At 42.5% G+C, this 22,049-nt stretch overlaps 1 long non-coding RNA gene across 2 annotated transcripts in view; it reads right to left on the reverse strand.

Annotated features, from left to right (window-relative positions):
- LOC134342715 (uncharacterized) overlaps window positions 1-21,611 on the reverse strand; it is an 89,995-nt gene extending 68,384 nt beyond the window's left edge. For both annotated transcript variants that reach the window (XR_010017080.1, XR_010017081.1), the window contains exons 1-2: window positions 21,515-21,611; window positions 20,949-21,046 (exon numbers count right to left, since the gene is read on the reverse strand). This is a non-coding gene — a long non-coding RNA (uncharacterized LOC134342715). The remainder of the gene's footprint in view (window positions 1-20,948; window positions 21,047-21,514) is intronic.
- Window positions 21,612-22,049: the final 438 nt, after the last annotated feature.

The following is a 22,049-nucleotide window of genomic DNA, read 5'->3' on the forward strand; positions in this document are numbered from 1 at the left end:
CCTTCTTTCCAAAGAGAAAAACCTTAGCCCTCTCAACCTATCCTCATAAGAGCAACACAGACTGTACAAAGTGCTGGAGGAACTCAGCAGGTCAGGCAGCATCTATGGAAATGAATAAAGAGTCAAGGTTTTGGGCTGAGACACTTCATTAGGATCTTCATAAGACATGCATTCTAATCCAGGCAAGCAGTCTAGTAATTCATCCTGTGGGAGAATGAATCCCAAAGTGCTATTTTATATACATACTTTGATAATAAATGTACATTAAATCCTTTGAATCCTCTGCACCCTCTCTAAAGCTTCCACATCCTTTCTATATTGAGATTGAATACTTCTGTGAGATTGATTTCTCAGAGGTACCTTTTCTGTCTGTTACAGCTCAAGTATTAGCGGGATGAACTTTTTGACTATCAGGCGCACAGCAACTAAAGGGTCGCCGTGTGGACTGGAGAAGGGAAGTGACTTTCCAACACTATGTGACTGCAAAACTGACAGCTACTTGTGAAATGCTTTCTTTATCTGGACATGATGAGCTTTGTCAGCTTCACGGAATAAGAACACCATTTTGGAGATTTTTGTCGTCATTACAGTCTCAATTCTGGACCATTGTATTGACATGGCAGAAGAAAAGCGCCCTTACTCTGGGATGGGGTATTTGTATTGGTGTCATGGCCAGCAGAGAGAGTATGGGCTGATGGTTCTGGACAAAGGCTGTACAGTTCTGTGTTCTATATAAACAATTTAAAACATCTTTAATCACATTAGCTGTGTAATATTGTTCCAATATTGCAGAGACTGAAGTCCAGAAATCTGGGCAACACACATCAAAGTTGCTGGTGAACGCAGCAGGCCAGGCAGCATCTCTACTTGACACTTTAAGTGGTTGCATGGATGAACTACAACAATTGTTCATCCCAGTTTGGCAAAAGAATAAATCAAGGAAGGTAGTGCACCCGTGGCTGACAAGAGAAATTAGGGATAGTATCAATTTCAAAGAAGAAGCATACAAATTAGCCAGAGAAAGTGGCTCACCTGAGGACTGGGAGAAATTCAGAGTTCAGCAGAGGAGGACAAAGGGCTTAATTAGGAAGGGGAAAAAAGATTATGAGAGAAAACTGGCAGGGAACATAAAAACAGACTGTAAAAGCTTTTATAGATATGTAAAAAGGAAAAGACTGGTAAAGACAAATGTAGGTCCCCTACAAACAGAAACAGGTGAATTGATTATGGGGAGCAAGGACATGGCAGACCAATTGAATAATTACTTTGGTTCTGTCTTCACTAAGGAGGACATAAATAATCTTCCAGAAATAGTAGGGGACAGAGGGTCCAGTGAGATGGAGGAACTGAGCGAAATACATGTTAGTAGGGAAGTGGTGTTAGGTAAATTGAAGGGATTGAAGGCAGATAAATCCCTAGGGCCAGATGGTCTGCATCCTAGAGTGCTTAAGGAAGTAGCCCAAGAAATGGTGGATGCATTAGTGATAATTTTTCAAAACTCGTTAGATTCTGGACTAGTTCCTAAGGATTGGAGGGTGGCTAATGTAACCCCACTTTTTAAAAAAGGAGGGAGAGAAAAACCGGGGAATTATAGACCGGTTAGCCTAACGTCGGTGGTGGGGAAACTGCTGGAGTCAGTTATCAAAGATGTGATAACAGCACATTTGGAAAGCAGTGAAATCATCGGACAAAGTCAGCATGGATTTGTGAAAGGAAAATCATGTCTGACGAATCTCATAGAATTTTTTGAGGATGTAACTAGTAGAGTGGATAGGGGAGAAGCAGTGGATGTGGTATATTTGGATTTTCAAAAGGCTTTTGACAAGGTCCCACACAGGAGATTAGTGTGCAAACTTAAAGCACACGGTATTGGGGGTAGGGTATTGATGTGGATGGAGAATTGGTTAGCAGACAGGAAGCAAAGAGTGGGAATAAACGGGACCTTTTCAGAATGGCAGGCGGTGACTAGTGGGGTACCGCAAGGCTCAGTACTGGGACCCCAGTTGTTTACAATATATATTAATGACTTGGATGAGGGAATTAAATGCAGCATCTCCAAGTTTGCGGATGATACGAAGCTGGGTGGCAGTGTTAGCTGTGAGGAGGATGCTAAGAGGATGCAGAGTGACTTGGATAGGTTGGGTGAGTGGGCAAACTCATGGCAGATGCAATTTAATGTGGATAAATGTGAAGTTATCCACTTTGGTGGCAAAAATAGGAAAACAGATTATTATCTGAATGGTGGCCGATTAGGAAAAGGGGAGGTGCAATGAGACCTGGGTGTCATTATACACCAGTCATTGAAAGTGGGCATGCAGGTACAGTAGGTGGTGAAAAAGGCGAATGGTATGCTGGCATTTATAGCGAGAGGAGTCGAGTACAGGAGCAGGGAGGTACTACTGCAGTTGTACAAGGCCTTGGTGAAACCACACCTGGAGTATTGTGTGCAGTTTTGGTCCCCTAATCTGAGGAAAGACATCCTTGCCATAGAGGGAGTACAAAGAAGGTTCACCAGATTGATTCCTGGGTTGGCAAGACTTTCATATGAAGAAAGACTGGATGAACTGAACTTGTACTCGTTGGAATTTAGAAGATTGAGGGGGGATCTGATTGAAACGTATAAGATCCTAAAGGGATTGGACAGGCTAGATGCAGGAAGATTGTTCCCGATGTTGGGGAAGTCCAGAACAAGGGGTCACAGTTTGAGGATAAAGGGAAAGACTTTTAGGACCGAGATTAGGAAAAACTTCTTCACACAGAGAGTGGTGAATCTGTGGAATTCTCTGCCACAGGAAACAGTTGAGGCCAGTTCATTGGCTATATTTAAGAGGGAGTTAGATATGGCCCTTGTGGCTACGGGGATCAGGGGGTATGGAGGGAAGGCTGGGGCGGGGTTCTGAGTTGGATGATCAGCCATGATCATAATAAATGGCGGTGCAGGCTCGAAGGGCCGAATGGCCTACTCCTGCACCTATTTTCTATGTTTCTATGTTTCTAGGAAGAGGTACAGTCGACGTTTTGGGCCTAGACCCTTCGTCAGGACTAACTGAAAGAAGAACTAGTAAGAGATTTGAAAGTGGGAGGGGGAGGGGGAGATCCAAAATGATAGGAGAAGACAGGAGAGGGAGGGATGGAGCCAAGAGCTGGACAGTTGATTGGCAAAAGGGATATGAGAGGATCATGGGACAGGAGGCCCAGGGAGAAAGAAAAGCGGGAGGGGGGGAAAACCCAGAGGATGGGCAAGGGATATAGTGAGAGGGACAGAGGGAGAAAAAGGAGAGAGAGAAAAAGAATGTGTGTATATAAATAAATAATGGATGGGGTAGAAGGGGGAGGTGAGGCATTAGCGGAAGTTTGAGAAGCCAATGTTCATGCTATCAGGTTGGAGGCTACCCAGACGGAATATAAGGTGTTGTTCCTTCAACCTGAGTGTGCCTTCATCTTTACAGTAGAGGAGGCCGTGGATAGACATATCAGAATGGGAATGGGACGTGGAATTAAAATGTGTGGCCACTGGGAGATCCTGCTTCCTCTGGCGGACAGGGCGTAGGTGTTCAGCGAAATGATCTCTAGTCTGCCAATATATAGAAGGCCACATTGGGAGCACCGGACGCAGTATATCACCCCAACTGACTCACAGGTGAAGTGTTGCCTCACCTGGAAGGACTGTCTGGGGCCCTGAATGGTGGTAAAGGAGGAAGTGTAAGGGCATGTGTAGTACTCCAGAAATCTAGGCTGACCCTGAGTTCGTTCATTATGTGCTGATAGATTTCTGTGCATAGGCAAACTTCCATGTGGGTTCTGTACTTTGTTTGTTCATTATGTGCTGGGTTGTATGACGCGGGTAGTCATGGTCTTTCCATGACCATCATTGTTCTTAGCAAATTTTTCTGCAGAATTGGTTTGCCATTGCCTTCTTCCGGAAAGTGTCTTGACAAGACGGGTGACCCCAGCCATTATCAATACTCTTCAGAGATTATCTGCCTGGTGTTAGTGGTCGCATAACCAGGACTTGTGATATACGCCAACTGCTTATGTGACCATCCACCACCTGCTCCCATGGCTTCATGTGAGCCTGACACTAAGCAGGTGCTACATGTTGCCCAAGGGTGACCTGCAGGCCAGCAAGGGGACATATCTCCACCCCGCCACCCCATTACACTGTGCCATACTGAAAAGAATAGAACATAGAACAGTACAACACAGTACAGGCCCTACAGCCCACAATGCTGTGCTAATCTTTTAATTTACTCTAAGATCAATCTAATCCTTCCCTCCCGCATAGACCTCCATTTTTCTTTAGCCAGAGGGTGGTGAATCTGTGGTTCATTTGTACAGATGGCTGTTAAGGCCGTATCATTGGACATATTTAAAGCAGAGGTTGATAGGTTCTTGATCTGTAAGGGCACCAAAGGTTACTGGGAGAAGGCAGGAGAATGAGTTTGAGAGGGATAATAAATTGGCCAAGATGGAATGGCAGAGTAGACTCAATGGGCCGAATGGCCTAACTCTGCTCTTACGTCGTTTGGTCTTATTCTCAAATATGAAGTGTCTACGCTCCAAAACTAGAATGCTCTTTGGGTTGTCATGCATCTTTCCTTCTTAGCAGCCTCTGTCTGCTGCACCTGCCTTTTGCCTATGCCGAAGAGATTAAGCTTGCACCTTGGCCTGTCTTTCATTTTATTTTTCATCTAGCTCAAGCATGAATTTGATCCCGAATCACAATTTACCACAGAGGACAAACACGTTCTCTGTCCTGGCATTCAATTTCCTTTGCTAATTTAAGCATAACCTCTTGCCCCATTCCCCATTCATCAGAGTGAGGTAAGTGGTCCTGCTCCTACTTAATTACTTAGTCCCCTCCTCTATATAGTCATCCTGGTTATGTCCAGTTTAATTCATGATAATTTAATCTCTTCCCGATCCCTAGCCTCAAGGAAAATCCCAGTATTATTTAATTAAGTTGCTGCAGGGCCATTGGAGACTTACATCCATTTGCTTTAGATTGAACGCAGCATCCTTGCGGCCTAGACTGAAAGGGTTAAGTTTGCAAGCAGCGTGCATTTCCCCAGCTGCATGCAAAAAAAAACACATGCCATATTGCAATTGGCAATTTGGACCGTAAAAATTAGCAAGATTTTTGGTGGTTAAACTCTGCGAGAGAAAAGAAAAAGAGCATATGAGAGAATCTGTTCATTTATTAGGGCCATGAATCAATTAACATTTCAATTAATTATTAATCATTAGGATTGCTGCTCCTCTAACAAGGGCCTGTGTAGTAGAAACGTTTCACAGTGGAGAGCTGTCTACAATTAGCTATAGCCCACGGAAGAGTTCGCAGCCATATGGGTTTTTGCAGAATGAAAGTGATAAATTGAATCTGTAACCTAGGTACAGCAGTAATTTTGGTAGTGCAGTCAAGTGCTAGCTCCCCTGTCTCCCATAGCAATGAGGGCAGTGTCCCCTTTAATGCCTTTGCCATCCCCTGGGCTGTTCAAAGGGCAAAGCAGATAGCTGGCATGTAGCAAGAAAATAGTCCCATTTCCCTCATGATATTCCCGCCGCTGCCCCAACTTCATTAGTGGAACATTGGAGTGGAAATGCGTACAATATGCTATCACTCATGCTTTCCGAAGTATGGATAATGTCCTCATATCTTCTGAAGTGTCTGCTGGGAGATATGTAACTCAGGCAGTTTCGGTGATATGTGCATACTGACTGTGGGTAGCAGTCTACTTACTACCTCTGGGCATCATCTATAAAACATATTTCTTTCTAATCTCTTATCCCCACAGTTAGTGGATCACTTAAAGGAACACTGGATAATTTACCATTAATTGAAACAAAAGCCTTTACTAATAGATGTACTTCTTACTGCCTGCCTCAGAAACAACAGAAATAATGGTGGGTCCCATTCTGTCACACTGTGCTGTTGTACATTTTAGGATCCTCATGGTCAAGGTACAGTATTCTGTATCTTTGATACAGCACTATATCAGTGTTCTTCCTCCAAGTTGTAGCCAAGTGTGTGCATTGATGAGATTTTCATCACACCTTCAGCAAGGCTGCGCCAGGGCAGGAGTAATAGCAAGCAATGCCAAGGCCTAAGTGCCACACCTGCCTATTCACCTCCTCTCTCACCTCCGTTCAGGGTCCCAAACAGCCCTTCCAGATGAGACAACACTTCACCTGCAAACCTGCTGGGATAGTCTATTGTGTCAGGCGCTCCCAATATGGCCTCCTCTACATTAGTGAGCCCTGTCCTCCTCACCATCCGCCACAAACGATGTAGTGTAGTGACTTTTTAATTCCCATTCCCATTCCTGTTCTGACGTGTCGATCCATAGCCTCCTTATGTGCCAAGATGAGGCCACATTCAGGGTGGAGAACAACACCTTATATTCCATCTGGGTTTGCTTTAACCTGATGGCATGAATATCGATTTCTCCTTCCAGTGAACAAATTCCCTCCCCTCCCCCCCTTCCTCTATTCCCCACTCTGACTTTTTACTTCTTTCCTTGCACTTCTTCTCACCAACCTATTACTTCCCCCTGGATCCCCTCCTCCTTCCCTTTCTCCTATGGTCCACTTTCCTCTCCTATCAGATTCTTTCTTCGCTTTTGACCATTCCCACCCACCCAGCTTCGCCTATTACCTTCCAGCTGGCCTCTTTCCCTCCCCCCACCTTTTTATTCAGACATCTTCCACCTTCCTTCTCAGTCTTGAAGAATGGTCTCAGCCTGAAATGTCGACTGCTTATTCATTTCCACAGGTGCTGCCTGACCTGCTGAGTTCTGTGTACGCTGCTTTCAATATGAAGTAATTTTCCAGCTAAATTATATGAAGTAAATTTGGGTTGGTGCATTAAAACCCGAATGGAGATCTCTGAATTTGCATTCTCTAATAATTTACAGAAAAGAATTGTCAATTTTTCGAGTCAAAACCCAACACATTTTCCCTCATAGATCCTGTTTGACCCACTCTGAGTTCCAGAGCAGCAGCTTGATGTTCACATTCGACCTTTTTGCCAGTATCCAATGGCAGGGTTCCTCAACTTAAATTTGGGACTCAACGCCAAGATTTCCAAAGAAAGGAAGAATCATAAAGACGATAAAGAATAGCTTTACTTGTCACATGTACAGTACATCAGAACATTAAAACATATCAAATCAAATCAAGTTAAATCATCAACTTTTCATTGTAGTGTAGCAACATCGATATCCTTAACAGCAAACAACCTGATGGTCCAGCAGCATCTGTGGAAGGGAAAGGAATTGTTGACATTTCTGTATGGAGTAACACACACAAAATGCTGGAGGAACTCAGCAGATCAACCGGTACTTGTGGAGAAAAATAAAACGTTGTCAAACTGAGACCCTTCATCAGGACTGGAAACGAAGGGGAAAGAATCCAGAATAACCCTCCCTGCCCATTTACCTTCCCCCTCATCTAGTTTTACCTATCAACTTCCAGCTTGTATGCCTTCACTCCCCCCCCCCACCACCTTTCTTCCCCCTTCCTTTCCAGACCTGATGAATTATCTCAGCTCGAAACATCTTTATTCCTCTCCATGGATGCTGCCAGAATATGTGCGGACACTTGCAGCCTGCCCCTAGAACATCCTTGGGTGTGCTGGTTGTTAATCAAATGACGCAGTTCACTGTATGTTTCAATGTATGTATGATAAATAAATCAGAACCACAATGCCAAATAGATATTTTTCTTAGGTAAAGAGACAACAGCTGTACATAATCTAATCAAGATTTCATATAACTACAATAAGGCTTCCTTATTCACATCATTTCATACAAAGGTTAACATTAAGAGAGTAATCAAGCATTATGGGTTTAGGGCAGGTAAGTGATCTTGAAGAATGTACTGTAGTGTATGTGATGCATTTGAGCTCAATTTCAACACTTTAGAGAAGTATGGATAGGTACATGGATTGTAGGGGGTATGGAGGGTTATGGTCCCAGGGCAGCTCGATGGGAGTAGGCAGTTTAAATGGTTCAGCATGGACTAGGTGGGGTGAAGGGCCAGTTTCTGTGCTGTACTTCTCTATGACACTGTGACTTTAATGCTGGATCAGTAATGATTCAATTGAACGGTGGAGCAAGCTTGAGAGACAGATGCCCTTCTCTTGTTCCCACTTCTTATGATCTTATGTCTTCTTACTTGCTTTCCTGTACAAGCATGTTAGCCTTCGGTGGATTGTATGCAAGCACACTTAGTTCCCTTTGAACATCAGTACTACCCAAACACTCGCCAGTTAACAAATAATCTACTCTTCTGCTATGTTTACAAAGTTAACGACCCCACGAATGTTCCACAATATTCCACCTGAAATGTTCACATTCATGCTCTTATGCTTCATTCCCTGAACTCGCAATCCCACCTAGTTTAATATCAGCAGAAATTTTGGAAATATGACATTTGTCCACTAACCAAATCAGGAAAATCTGAAATTCCAGGACTGATTCCTGTGTATTTCTCTTGAGGCATGTTCAGCTAACCTGACAATGATCCATTTTTTCTCAATATTGGCTTTCTATCTGATAACCAGTTCTCCATCCATATCAGTGAATTGCTCCCATTCCCACATCCTCAAACTTTGTTGAGCAACCTCCAGTACAGGATGACATGGTGACGGAACTAAACTCAGAGTTCTAAACTCAATCCTGCACGGAGTTTGCATGTTTTGCCCGTGATCATGCGAATTTCTGGCTTCCTCCCACATACCAAAGGTGTGCAGGTTGGTAGGTTACTTGGCTATTTAAATTTCCCCGAGTGTGTAGGTGGGTGGTGGAATCTGACGGCAGCTGATGAGAATGTGAAAATATAAACAAAAATAGGAATTCATGTAGGATTACTGTAAATAGGTGGCTGATTTGTCAGGACAGACTAGATGGGCTGGATGGCCTGTTTCCATGCTGTCTCTCCATGACCTTATCAACTGCCCTCCAAAATTCCAAATATGTTACATCCACTGGTTACCCCATGTATTGTCCAGAAGAAGGACTGGCTGCTGTTCCCCTGCAGGATTTCAAGGCTTTGAGATCCCACAAACATTCCAGATTATCCAAACTGTGATGCCTATCTATGTAGTTTTTATTTGCCCGCATAAGGCCTGTATCGATCTATGCCTTACCTATTCAAGTACCTGAGTAAACTGCCTCAACGAGAATGTCTGGAAGCTCATTAGAGATATTCAGCATCCTCTGTGTGAAACTCTTATCTCTCAAATCTCCCTCAGATAGGTTCTCCCTCATCTTAATCCTATTCCCTCTAGTTCTAGACTCCCTTAGGATCCCCCGCCCCAGCAAAAAGATTCTGACTGTCTATCCAATTACTCCCTTTTATTTTATAAACCTCAATTGGATCCTCGATTTCCTCACTTGCAGACCCTTGGCAAAAACATTCCCTCCATAATCACTATTAGCATAGGCGCACCTCAGGCCTGTGTGCTTAGCCCCCTGCTCTACTCACTTTACAGTTATGACTGTGTGGCTGAGTACAGCTCCAACACCATATGCAAGTGTACTGATGACACCACTGTTATGGGCCATATCAAAGGTAGTGATGAATCAGTATACAGGAGGGAGGTGAAAATTTAGCTCAATGTCAGCAAGACCAAGGAACTGATTGTAGACTTCAGAAGAGAGAAACCAGAGGTCCATGAGCCAATACTCATCAGAGGATCAGCAGTGGAGAGGATTAGTAACTTTAAATTCCTGGGTGTACTATTGCAGAGGACATGTCCCAGACACATCATATAAATGTAATTTCAAAGAAAGCATAACAGCTGCTCCAGTACATTTGGAATCTGTGGAGATTTGGCATGCCATCAAAAACCTTGACAAACTTCCATAGATGTGTGGTGGAGAATATATTGACTGGCTGCATTATGGCCTGGTATGGGAACACCAATGCCTTTGAGCAGAAAATTCTATAAAAGGTAGTGGATTCGGCCCAGTATATCATGGGTAAAGCCCTCCCAACCATTGAGCATATCTACATGAAATGCTGTTGTAGGAAAGCATCCAAGATCCTCACCACCCAGGCTATGTTCTTTTCTCGCTGCTACCATCAGGACGAAGGTACAAGGGCCTCAAGACCTGCACCACCAGGTTCGAGAACAGTTACTATCCCTCAACCATCAGGCTCTTGAACAAAAGACTCTTGAAACTACACTCATCTATTGAGATGTCCCCACAATCAGTGGTCTCACTTACCCTTACCGATGACCCCTTCTCCCGTCTTCAACCCTCCTCCTCTAAAAAATGATGAAGGGTCTCGACCCGAAATGTCAACTATACTTCTTCCTATGGACGCTGCCTGGCCTGCTGCATTCCACCAGCATTTTGTGTGTGTTGCTTGTCTCACTTTAAGGACACTTTATCTTGTTATTTCATGCTCTCATTATTTATTGCTATTTATTTATATATGCATTTGCACAGTTTGTTGTCTTCTGTGCTCCTGCTCTTTCATTGATCCTGTTTACAGTTACTATTCTATAGATTTGCTGAGTATGCCTCCAGAAAAAAAGATTCTCAGGGCCGTATGTGGTGACATTTATGTACCCTGATAATAAATTTTACTTTGAACTTTGAACTTTTGAACTCTACAAGGTCATTTTCACTTTTCTTTGTTCCAGTGAAATAAAAAGCCCAGCCTATGTTTCTCTTTTTTAATTACAGAACTTCATTCCCGGTGGGAAAAAAGGTAGATTGCCAGAAAAATCAGCTGGTCAAGTAAGATCTGTGGAGACAAAAGTCTCAGACAACTCTCTGGGTTGAGATCCTGCAAAGGGACTCAAGCATCTGCAGCCTTTTCCAACAACACAGGTAAATTTCTTCACTCTCTCTATCACTACCATATCCTACCTGTTTTTATTCTAGATTTCCAGTATCAAAGTTCCAAGATGCCTTTTGGGCGGTGAGTAATTGATGCAGTTTCAGTAACATGACGTATTATACTCACAAGTACTCAGAGGCACAGGAGATTCTACAGATGCTGGAAATCCTGAGCAACACACACAAATGCACATTAATTTCTCTATCTTTTGGTAACTGCTCCTTTTATTCCCCCATGTTGTTTTTTTTTCTATTCTGGTGGCCTTTTCACCCCTTATCTTCTCCATCACCCTTACAATCAGTCTATCACCTCCCTCTAGTTCCCCACCTTCTTCCCTTTACTCCCCTTTCCTATCAGATTCCCTCTTCTCCAGTCCATTACCTCTTCTACCTATCACCTCTCAGTTTCTCACATCATTCCCCTCCTCCTCCAATCACAGACCTTCCCTTTCACTTGGTCTCACCTACCATTTGCCAGCTTGTACTCCTTCCCCTCCCCCACTTCCTTATTCTGGCTTCTTTCCACTTCCTTTCCAGTTCTCAAGATTCCAGAAGTTTGCAAGATTGTGAAAGGCATAGATAGAGTTAGCAGGGGATATCTGTTTTCCAGAGTTAAAATGCCTAATACCTGAGAACATGCATTGAAGGTGAGAAGGGGTAGGTTCAAGGGGGATGTGAGGGGTAAGTTTTTGACTCAGAGAGTCATGGATGCCTGGTATGCACTGCCTGGTGTGGGGGTAGAGGCAAATACATGAGAGGCCAAGAGACACTTGGATAGGCACGTGAATGTAAAGAAGATGGAGGGATATGGACATGGTAAGGGATAGTGTCTGGGTGTTTTAGATTTGATTTTTAGCTGGTTCGGCACAAAATTGTGGGCAAAATGGCCTGTTCCTGTGCTGTACTGTTCTATGTTCTGATGAAGGGTATTAGGCTGAAATGTCGAATCTTTATTCCTCTCCATGATGTTGCCTGATCTGCTGAGTTCCTCCAGCATTTAGTGTGTCCTGCTGTGGTACATCCCGTCTGCTTCGTACTTCATGTCATCATGCATTATAGATAATCCTTTTAAATCTCTTATCCTTTCTGTAAGTGAGTCACTTAAAGGAACACATGATAATTTAATATCAATTGAAAAAAACAATTGATAATATATTTAACCAAATCAGCAGAAGAAAGCAAAATAATTGTAAGTCAATGTTTTCTAAGTTTGAGTTCAACTTTATTGTCATGGACGTACAAACACCAGCTATAAATGCCATGAAAATTAACTTTTCGCAACAGCAGCACAGTACATTACAAACATGACAAATATAAATTACATGAACTTAAATTAACATAAATTATACATAACTTACACAACAAAAATTATGTTGGTTCTGTTACTTTTCTTGTTATATATTAATAATCCGGATGACACAATTGATGGCATTATGGCCAAGTTTATGGATGATACAAAAATTGGTGGAGGGGTCATTGTGTGCTGAGGAATCAGGCCTTGGACAGATTAGTAGAATGGCCCAACAACTGTAAGATGGAATATAATGTGGGGAAGTGTATAGTCACACACTTTGGCAAAAGGAATAGACTATTTTCTAAACTAGGAGCAAATTTTCAAAATCAAAGTTGCAAAGGGATTTGGGAGCCCTTGCGCAGGTTTCCCTGAAGGTTAACTTGCAGGTTGAGTCAGCAGTAAGGAAGGCAATTGCAATGTTAGCATTCATTTCCAGAGGACCAGAATATAAAAGCGAGGATGTAATAAAGCATTGGTCAGACAACATTTGAAATATTGTGAGCAATTTTGGACCATGTGTCTAAGGAAGGATGTGCTGGAGTTGGAGAGGGTCCAGAGGAGATTCACGAGAATGATCCTGGGAATGAAAGTTTTAATATAAAGGAGCTTTTAATTGCTCTGGGCATGTACTCACAGGAGTATAGAAGAATGAGGGTGGGGAGGGAGGGTTTCATTGAAACCACAAAATATTGAAAAGCCTAGCTGGAGTGGACATGGAGTAATATTTCCAATACTGGGAGTGTCTGGGACCAGAGGGTATAGCCTCAGAACAGGACATCCATTCAGAACAGAGTTAAGAAGCAATTTCTTTAGCCAGAGGGTGGTGAATCTGTAAAATTCATTGCCATGCACAGCTATGGAGGCCGACAATGAGGTTATTTAAGACAGAGGTTGAAAGATTCTTGGTTAGTCAAGGTGTCATGGATTTTGCCAATAAAGCAGGAGAATGGGGTTGTGAGGGATAATAAATAAGCCATGGTGGACCTGCTCCTATGCCTTATCATCTTATAGTCTTACATTTAAAGTGGCAGTTGAAGGGTTCTTGATTCGTAAGGCCATCAAAAGTTATGAAGAGAAGGCAGAGGAATGGGTTTGAGAGGGAAAATAAATTAGCCACAATGGAATGGCAGAACAGACTTGATGCTCCTATATCTTATGGCCTTTTGATAAAAATAAGCAAATATAAACATAACCACATGTTGCTAGTTGAGGTAAATGTAATCTAAGGTAGAATTAGGTCTTTTCAGGTTGGTTCACAACCTGTTGGCAATAGGGATGAAGCTATTGCTTAACATGGAGGTGTAGATCTTCAGTTTTCTGTACCTCCTGCCTGATAGGAAAGGACAAGGCCTGGATGGTGAGGGCCTGTAATGATTGATGTCAATCTCATTAAGAATTTTATAGATGTCTGATGAAAGGCCATCCAACTGAGGCATTAACTCCATTTTCTCTTCTTCAGATGTTGCTTGACCTGCTGCATATTTTTAGTAATCCTATTCTGTTCTAATTATAGAAACTAACTGCACAGCTTTGGCACATCAAACAGGGGTCTTCAAAATAATGTATTTTTGTGATTTCCAAGACGCTTAAGAAACGCTCAGTCACAATTTTTAAAAATTAAAAGGCCCTTCCAGCTTTTTGAACCATGCCACCCAGCAATCCCTTGATTTAACCCTGGCCAATATCATGAGACAATTTATCAGCACCAATTAACTTAGAGACAATTTATCAGCACCAATTAACCTACCAACTGGTACATCTTGGGACTCTGGGAAGAAACTGGAGCACCTGGAGGAATCCCATGCAGTCACGGGGAGAACATGCAGTGGCGGGTATTGAACTTGGTTCACCTGTACTGTAAAGCATTGTGCAAACTACTAGGCTACTGTGGCGGCCCAAATCTGATGTATAGATTCAGATTCAGAATCATGTTCATGAAAACATCGTGAAGTGTGCAATTTGCATCAGCAACCAGCACAATCAGAGGATAATCTGAGGGCAGCCTGCAAGTATTGCCACACATTGTGGTACCAACAGAACATGTCCAGAATGCTCAGCAGATCAACACAAGCAAAAACAACAAAACAACAGCAACAAAAGAGCAAGAGCAAAACAAACTCCCTTTCCTCCCTCCCATCCACCTCCCCTCACACCCATATATAGAGACAGTCCTCTAACTCCAGGACAGGATGCCTCCGGGCCTCCGTTCTCTATGGATAGAACTGCCATGGTTTATTGAGCTATTTTATTTAAATACCTATCCAATACAATCAGAAAGAAGCTTTAGCATTGCAAAATAAGTTTTTTTCTTTTAATCAGTCACTTGCATTCAATAATAATATTGTTATCTCAACAAGGCAACATTGGGTGAAGACAGTATTACAAATATTTTTCCTACATTGCACAATAAACAAGTTCCAGAAATTAAAAAATGTCAAAGTTCAGTGCTGGAAATATAGAAGAAGTCAGTCAGCAAGTGAAAAAAAAAGCTTAAAGCAATTAAATCACTTATTTCCTGATGAAAGTTCTCAGGCTGAAACATAGACTGTTTATTCCCCTCCTTAGATACTGCCTCACCTGCTGAGTACCACCAGCATTTTGTGTCCTGATGAAGGGTCCTAGCCCAAAATATCGACTGTTTAATCCTTTCCCTAGATGTTGCCTGACCAGTTGAAATCCCCCAGCACTTTTTGTGTCCTGATGGAACGTCTCAGCATGAAGTGTTGACTGTTTATTTCCCTCCTTAAACACTTCCTGACCTGCTGAGTTCTCTCGACATTTTGTGGGTGGGTCACATTTTTTTTGAGCAAAGGTATAACTTATAAACTGAATTTTGAGTGTTATAACGTTTGAAATGTTGGAGGTGCCAACTTCCGTGAGGAATTTTGAACTGAGGCCACATCTGCTCTCTCAGAATAAAATATCCCATGGCCTTATTTTTGAAGAAAAACAGGAAAAATCATTTTGATGTTCTAGCCAGAATTTACCTTATGGCCAGTGACAATGAAACAAATCAACTGCTCCCTGTCTCAAACTTATTTTAACGCTTTGGTATGTGCATGGTATGAAACTAAAAAAGATCGCAGGTTTATGCCAGTTCACCATGAGATCTGATCTTGGCTTCCTTTAATCTTTGACTTTCCTTTTGTTTTCACATCAATCTGCACATCCCTTGAATAAACTAAATGCCCCTGCTCTCTGGAGAATTCTAAATGTTTTGAAATCTCTTGGAAGAAAAAGATTCACATCTCTGAATTAAGATTCAGGATTCAAGATTGTTTAATGTCATTTCCAGTACACAAGTGTGAAGGAGAACAAAATGATTCTTATTTCAGATCTGATGCAGCACGAGAGAAAACACAATATGATAATGAACACAATAATGAAAACACATTCAATATAAATACATAAGATAGCTTATATACTGATTGAATGAATGTCCATAAAGTGATGCTAGGCACAGGAGTTTCTGTACATAAGGTGACTCTGACGGGAAATGACGGTGGGTTTGTGGGTTAGTGGGTGGAGATGTTGATCAGTTTTACTGTTTGGGGAAAGTAATTGTTTTTGAGTCTAGCGGTCCTGCCCTTGCTGCTACCTAGGTAGCCTTCTCCCTGGTGGAAATGGGACAAACAGTCTACGAGCAGGGTGGGTGGAATCCTTCATAATTTACTGGCCTTTTTCCAGCATGTTTCTGTATACATGTCCTTGATGGTGGCTCAGGTGGTGCAGGTGATGTGTTGGACAGTTTTGACCAATTCAGGTTGAACTTGCACCTCTGAAAGTAAGGCTCTGTGCTTCCTTTAACACAACAGTGACAACTCCATAAATTACTTAATTGCTGCAAAATGCGTCGAGGCAGGCTAGCATTGTGAGAGCTGTCATATAAATGTAGGTCTTTCAAACAATCTTCTGGGCACTTCCTGATTCTTTCTGTATTTATTTATTATTGAGGTACAGTGTGGAACAGGCCTTTGCAGCACTTCGAGCTGTGTTGCCCAGCAATCCTTGATCCTTGCCTAATCACGGGACAATTTATAATGACTAATTAACCTACCAGCTGGGACAGCTTTGGAAAGTAACCAGAGCACCTAGAGGAAATTCACACAGTCACACAGTGAATAGACAGACCTTACAGTCAGTGGCTGGAATTGAACCCAGGTTGCTTGTACTGTAAAGTGTTGTGCTAATCACTAAGCTACCTTGCCACCACAAACAGTGATTTACATTGATAGATGACCTGTTGTATCCACCCTCTATATCAGGGGTTCCCAACCTGGAGTCCACAGACCCCTCAGTGAATGGTAGGGGTCTATGGCACAAAATAGGTTGGGAACCCCCAGCTCTATGCGAATGAGTAAATAAGAGATTAGGAGAGTAAGGTTTGCTACTAGAAGACTGCAGAGATTTGAGGGCGTGGGATCATTCTGGGGTAATGCATGAGTTGACTGAGTGGGAATGCCAGCAAGGTTTATAGATTGTTGCCTCCATGGAAACAATTACAAATATGCTCGCTTTGTGTTCATCTTCAAAATGAAAAAAATCAAATAAATAATAATGCTGTGCCTTCAAATGTTAAATACTGTTATTTTGATTTCATTTGTGGTAGTCACTGGGTTGTTAGGAGTCACGGGGTTAATAAAAAATCTGAACTTCGAGGCTGAAAGGGTAAAGAAAAGGTTAACTTTATTTGTCACACTACATCGGAACATGGTGAAATGTGTCGTTTGTGCCAATGACAAGCATAGACTGAGGTTTGTGCTGGGGGCGGCCTGCAAGTGTTGACTCATTTCCGGTGCCAAAATAGTGTGCCCACAACTCACTAACCCCAAGGATAAATCCCTAAGGCAGTCGTACATTCAATTCAGTGCTATCTGGTAACTCCTGCAACACCACTGGAGCCAAACTGTATCGGTCTCTGCGGTTCCTTTGGATTAATCAGCTGCATGAGGAGCGGAAGCCTGCCGCAAGGTAATAACTTGCTGTCCGTATCATACTGCCCTGCTGTGCATACTAGCTTGTGTCTCATGTAGACAGCTAGAATGCAATATCCATGGTCGGCCTCAACCAACGGAGGACCTCAAAATACATGATATAAGACCATAAGACACAGGAGTATAATAAGGCCCATCAAGTCCACTCTGCCTTTCCAACATGTCTGATTTATTATGCCTCTCAATCCCATTCTCCTGCCTTTCCCCGTATGATTTGACACCCTTACTAATCAAGAAACTATCAACCACACTGTTAATATACCCAGTGACTTGGCCTGCACAGCTGTCTCTGACAAAGAATTCCACAGATTCACCACCCTCTGGCTAAAGGAATTCCTTTCTGTTCTAAACGGACGTCCATGTACTCTGAGGGAATTTAAGGACATCCTGTGGAAACATACACTTTGTTTAGGCATATAAAAGTGTAGGCACATGAAATTGCAGATCCTGGTATCTGGCTCAACAAACAAAATTCTGGAGGAACTTATTGAATCAGCAAAATCTGTTCGGAGGGAATGGGCAGTCAAAATTCTGGGTTGGGACCCTCCATCTGTGCTTAAAGCTCGAGGAGAATTAGCTTGTATACACACCTCACAGCTGTCACTACATCCCCCCTTCCCCACACACACCACATTGCCCGTCACTTAGTTTCACCTAGCACCTGCCAGCTTGTACTCCGTAACCTCCCCTCACTTTCTGATTCTGGCTTCTTCCCCCTTCTTTTCCATTTCTGATGAAGGATATCAACCTGAAAAGTTGACTGCTTATTCCTTTCCATAGATGCTGCCTGATCCTGCTGAGTTCCTCCAGCATTTTTTGGTGTGTTTCTGTGGATTTGCAGCATCTACAGAATCTCCTGTGTTCAGGAGAATTGAGATGAAGAGGTGAAGGGAAGGTGTGGAGATAGATCTGGCAAGTGATGGGTGAATCTATGTGAGGGATGGGCGATAGACAGATGGAGGAAGGAAGAATGGAAATCACAACAGAAGCTGGGAGGTGATCTATGGAGGCAATAAAGGGATGCAGAAGATGGGATCTGATGTGAAAGGAAAATTCAAAGTTCAAAAATTCAGAGTTTAAAGTAAATGTACACATAGATCTCCAAATACTACCTTGAGGTTCATTTTCTTGCAAGCATTCACAGTAAATACAAAGAAACACACAGAAACAGAGAAAATGCACACAACAAATATGGATAAACAATCAAGGGGCATAGGACAACAAGCTTTGTAAATACAAAAAGAGGAAAACAGTAATAATAAATAAATAAGCAATAAATATTGAGAACATGAATCGTAGAGTCCTTAAAAGTGAGTCCATAAGCGTGAAATCAGTTCAGTGTTGGAATGAATGAAGTTATCCCCTCTGGTTCAAGAGCTGGATGGTTGAGGGATCATAACTGTTCCTGAACCTGGTGGCGTGTGACTTGCAACTCCTGTACCTCCTTCCTGATGGCAGCAGCAAGAAGGGAGCCTGGCCTTCACCTCCATCATTATATGCTTTGCTCCAACCTACCTGTCTCTGGGTTGCAGGAGGAAACCATGCGGTAACACTGAGAACGTGCAGACTCCACATGGACAACACCATGGATCAGGATTGAATTTGAGCTCTGGAGCTGTGAGACGGCAGCTCTTCTACCTGTGCTACTGTACCACCGCCCCTCGCTATTTTATTTCTTGCTTTTGTCCTCTTCAGCCAAATCCATTCTGCCTCCCAGGGAAACAGTCAGGACCAGTGATGTGGATGAATTATCTGTCTAAATATGCAAGGGTGATTTATGAACAAATGACTTTGGAATATGAGACCTTCCTAAAGATTGCTGTGCAAGAGATTGAACTGCATATTTACAAATATTATGGAATGAAGATAAAATTGGGCAATAAAGATTTTATATTTGCAGTCTCACTGTCATCCATTTTCTATTAACTTAAATTACCCATGGTTGTTATTCGAAAAGTGTGGATGAAATAAGATAACATTGACAAATAACTTACAAAGAGCTTCCTTTACCTATCTCAAACTCATACAAAGGTTCCATCAGTTTTAGGGTCAGAGGTGGTGGTGGGGGGGGGGGAGAGGGGGTGCTGATCCTGCTTGATTTGCAAGTCTTCTTGGCTGATAGGGTAATCTTTTTATTTAAAATAACAGACTGAATTTATGAAGAATCTTTTCAAGGGAATTTGTACCATGCCATCAAGTAAAAATCCTATGAAATATACTGCTTTAAATTTTGGTCAAAGAAAAAGAACTTAAAGGTTTAAAAACACTGGGTGGTATTCTAGTCTCTCGTCCAGAGATTGGCATTCTACTTTTCCATCTAGAAACATTTTGAAATAAAACAGTAAATATGCTCACAACACTCAGCAAGTTAAGCAGGATGTGATGAGAGAGAGCACACATAAAATGCTGAGGAAACTCCGCAGGCCAGACAGCATTTATGGAAAGGAGTACAGAGTTGATGCTTTGGCCGAGACCCTTCATCAGGAGTGGAAAGGAAGGAGGAAGAGGCCAGAATAAGAAGGTGGGCAGGCTGCAAGATGATAGGGGAAACCAGGTGAGGGAGAGGATAGGTAAGTGTGAGTAAAGTAGTGACATTTCAAATGGGTAGGTTGTCATCAGAGGAGAAACTATCAACTACCAACATCTTAGAAACATAGAAAACCTACAACACAATACAGGCCCACAATGCTGTGCCGAACATGTACTTACTTAGAAATTACCCAAAGTTACCCATAGCCCTCTATTTTTCTAAGCTTCATGTACCTATCCAGGAGTCTCTTAAAAGACCCTATCGTATCTGCCTCCACCACTATTGCTACCAGCCTATTCCATGCACTCACCACTCTCTGCGTAAAAAACTTACCCCTGACATCTCCTCTACACTTACTTCCAAGCACCTTAAAATACTCTGATATTAGGTATACCTTTCCCATAGCAGATGTACCTAAAAGTTGAGGGTATAGGTTTAGGGTAAGAGGGTAGGAGGTTTAGAGAGGATTTGAGGAAGAACTTTTCCATCCATGAGCTAGTTAGAATTTGGGATGCACTGCCTGGGTGCTTGCTGAAGGCAGGTACTCTCACAACATTTAAGAAATATCTTGAAGATTTGGATGGCTGAGGCAAGAAACCTATGGCAAGTGCTGGTTAATAGGTTTACTATGATAAGAGCTCCAGGCCCTCAGAGCCTTGACAGCCAAAGGCTAAATTATTAATTCAGGAGCAATTAAGTTTTAGAATCACCTAGATACTTGAATTAGAACCAGGCAGGTACCTTGGAGCAATAAGCACGATGTGCTGGAGGAGTTCTGCAGGCCAGGCAGCATCAATGGGAGGGAATAAACAGTCGATGTTTCAGGCCAAGAGCCCTTCATCAGGACCGGAAAGGAAGGGGGAAGGAGTCAGAACAAGAAGGTGGGGGAGAGGAGGAAGAGGTCCGAGGTGGCAGGTGAGAAGTGAAACCAGGATGGGGAGGGGGTGAAGTGAAGAGCTGAAAACTTGATTGGTGAAAGAGATGAAGTGTTGGAGAAGGGGGAATCTGATAGGAGAGGACAGAAAACCATGGAAGAAAGGGAAGGGGGAGGGGCACCAGAGGTAGGTGATGGGCAGGTATCTTGGGGAATTGTAGGAATGGATTACTGGAATAAAGAGGGGTGAGGTCAGGATCAGATTCCAATTCAGCTTCATTTATTTACTGTACAGTATGTACATTGAAACAAACAGTGAACTGCTCTGAGGCTATGGCTTACTTTGGCTGCTCCGGGCTTCATATCTATGCATTCACTTTTGTTCTGAATACTATTTGCTTACTTTTATTGTTTGTACATTTTTTTTCTCTCTCTGCACATTGGGTGTCCGATGGTATTCTTTTTTATGGGTTCTTTTGCGTTTCTTTGTTACGTGGATGACTGTAAGGAGACGAATCTCAGGGTTACATAATGTATACGCACTTCGATAACAAATGTCATTTGCATTAATAACTAACACAACCCAAAGAGGTGCTAGGGGCAGCCCACAACTGATGCCACATATTATGGCACAAACATTATATGCTCACAATTCATGGAGGGAATTAGAAATATGATTATGAATCTTAAAATTGGGGCATTGCTTCACTGGAAGCCAGTGAACGCAGAGGGGTGCCTGATAAAGCGGAGATTTGGCTTGCAGTCTACCAATACCAATATTAGTTTGAGACATAAATATCTGCATCAACATCGCTTTGGTTGTGTCTGTCGCATCTGTTTTCTGAATAGGAAAACCAACCAGATTTCATAAACCTGTAGAGATTTCCTCAGATATTAAATAGAAACTTAAAACAACTCTGATCATTCTGAAATCAGGTCTCAGCCAAAATCAAGTAATATTTTCCATACCTGACCCAGATGGATCTGGAGATACCTGCAGAAAAACAGAAAAGCTGACATGTGGGGCAACGATGCTGCTATTGATTACAGACAGAACACACTGACAACACCACTAAGCAAATCATTCTGACCTACAGTAAATAATGCCCGGTTGGCGTATGCTGCCTGACCTGACCTTATCCGATGCCAAGTATTTCGGCAGAACCTGACCCAATCTGACCCACAGCTATTGGCCCAGTGCAGAAGTCCAGGTTCTGCTGCAAGATTTTAGGTTACAGAGTATCAATGGTGGTTCAGAGGGTGATAATCTGAAGTAGGTTCAGATGTAGCCATGATGGAAACAAACAAGTTGATGTCCAGAAGACCATAGACAATAAGAAATGGGAGCAGAGTTAGGCCATTTGGCCAATTGAGTCTGGTCCATCATTCCATCATGGCTGATTTATTATCCCTCTCAACCCTTTTCTCCCATCTTCTCTCCCATCTTCTCTCCGTAACATTTGATGTCCTGATTAATCAATAACCTATCAACTTCTGCAATAAA

This window comes from Mobula hypostoma, chromosome 2 (assembly GCF_963921235.1).
Source record: "Mobula hypostoma chromosome 2, sMobHyp1.1, whole genome shotgun sequence".
Taxonomy (NCBI): Eukaryota; Metazoa; Chordata; class Chondrichthyes; order Myliobatiformes; family Myliobatidae; genus Mobula; species Mobula hypostoma.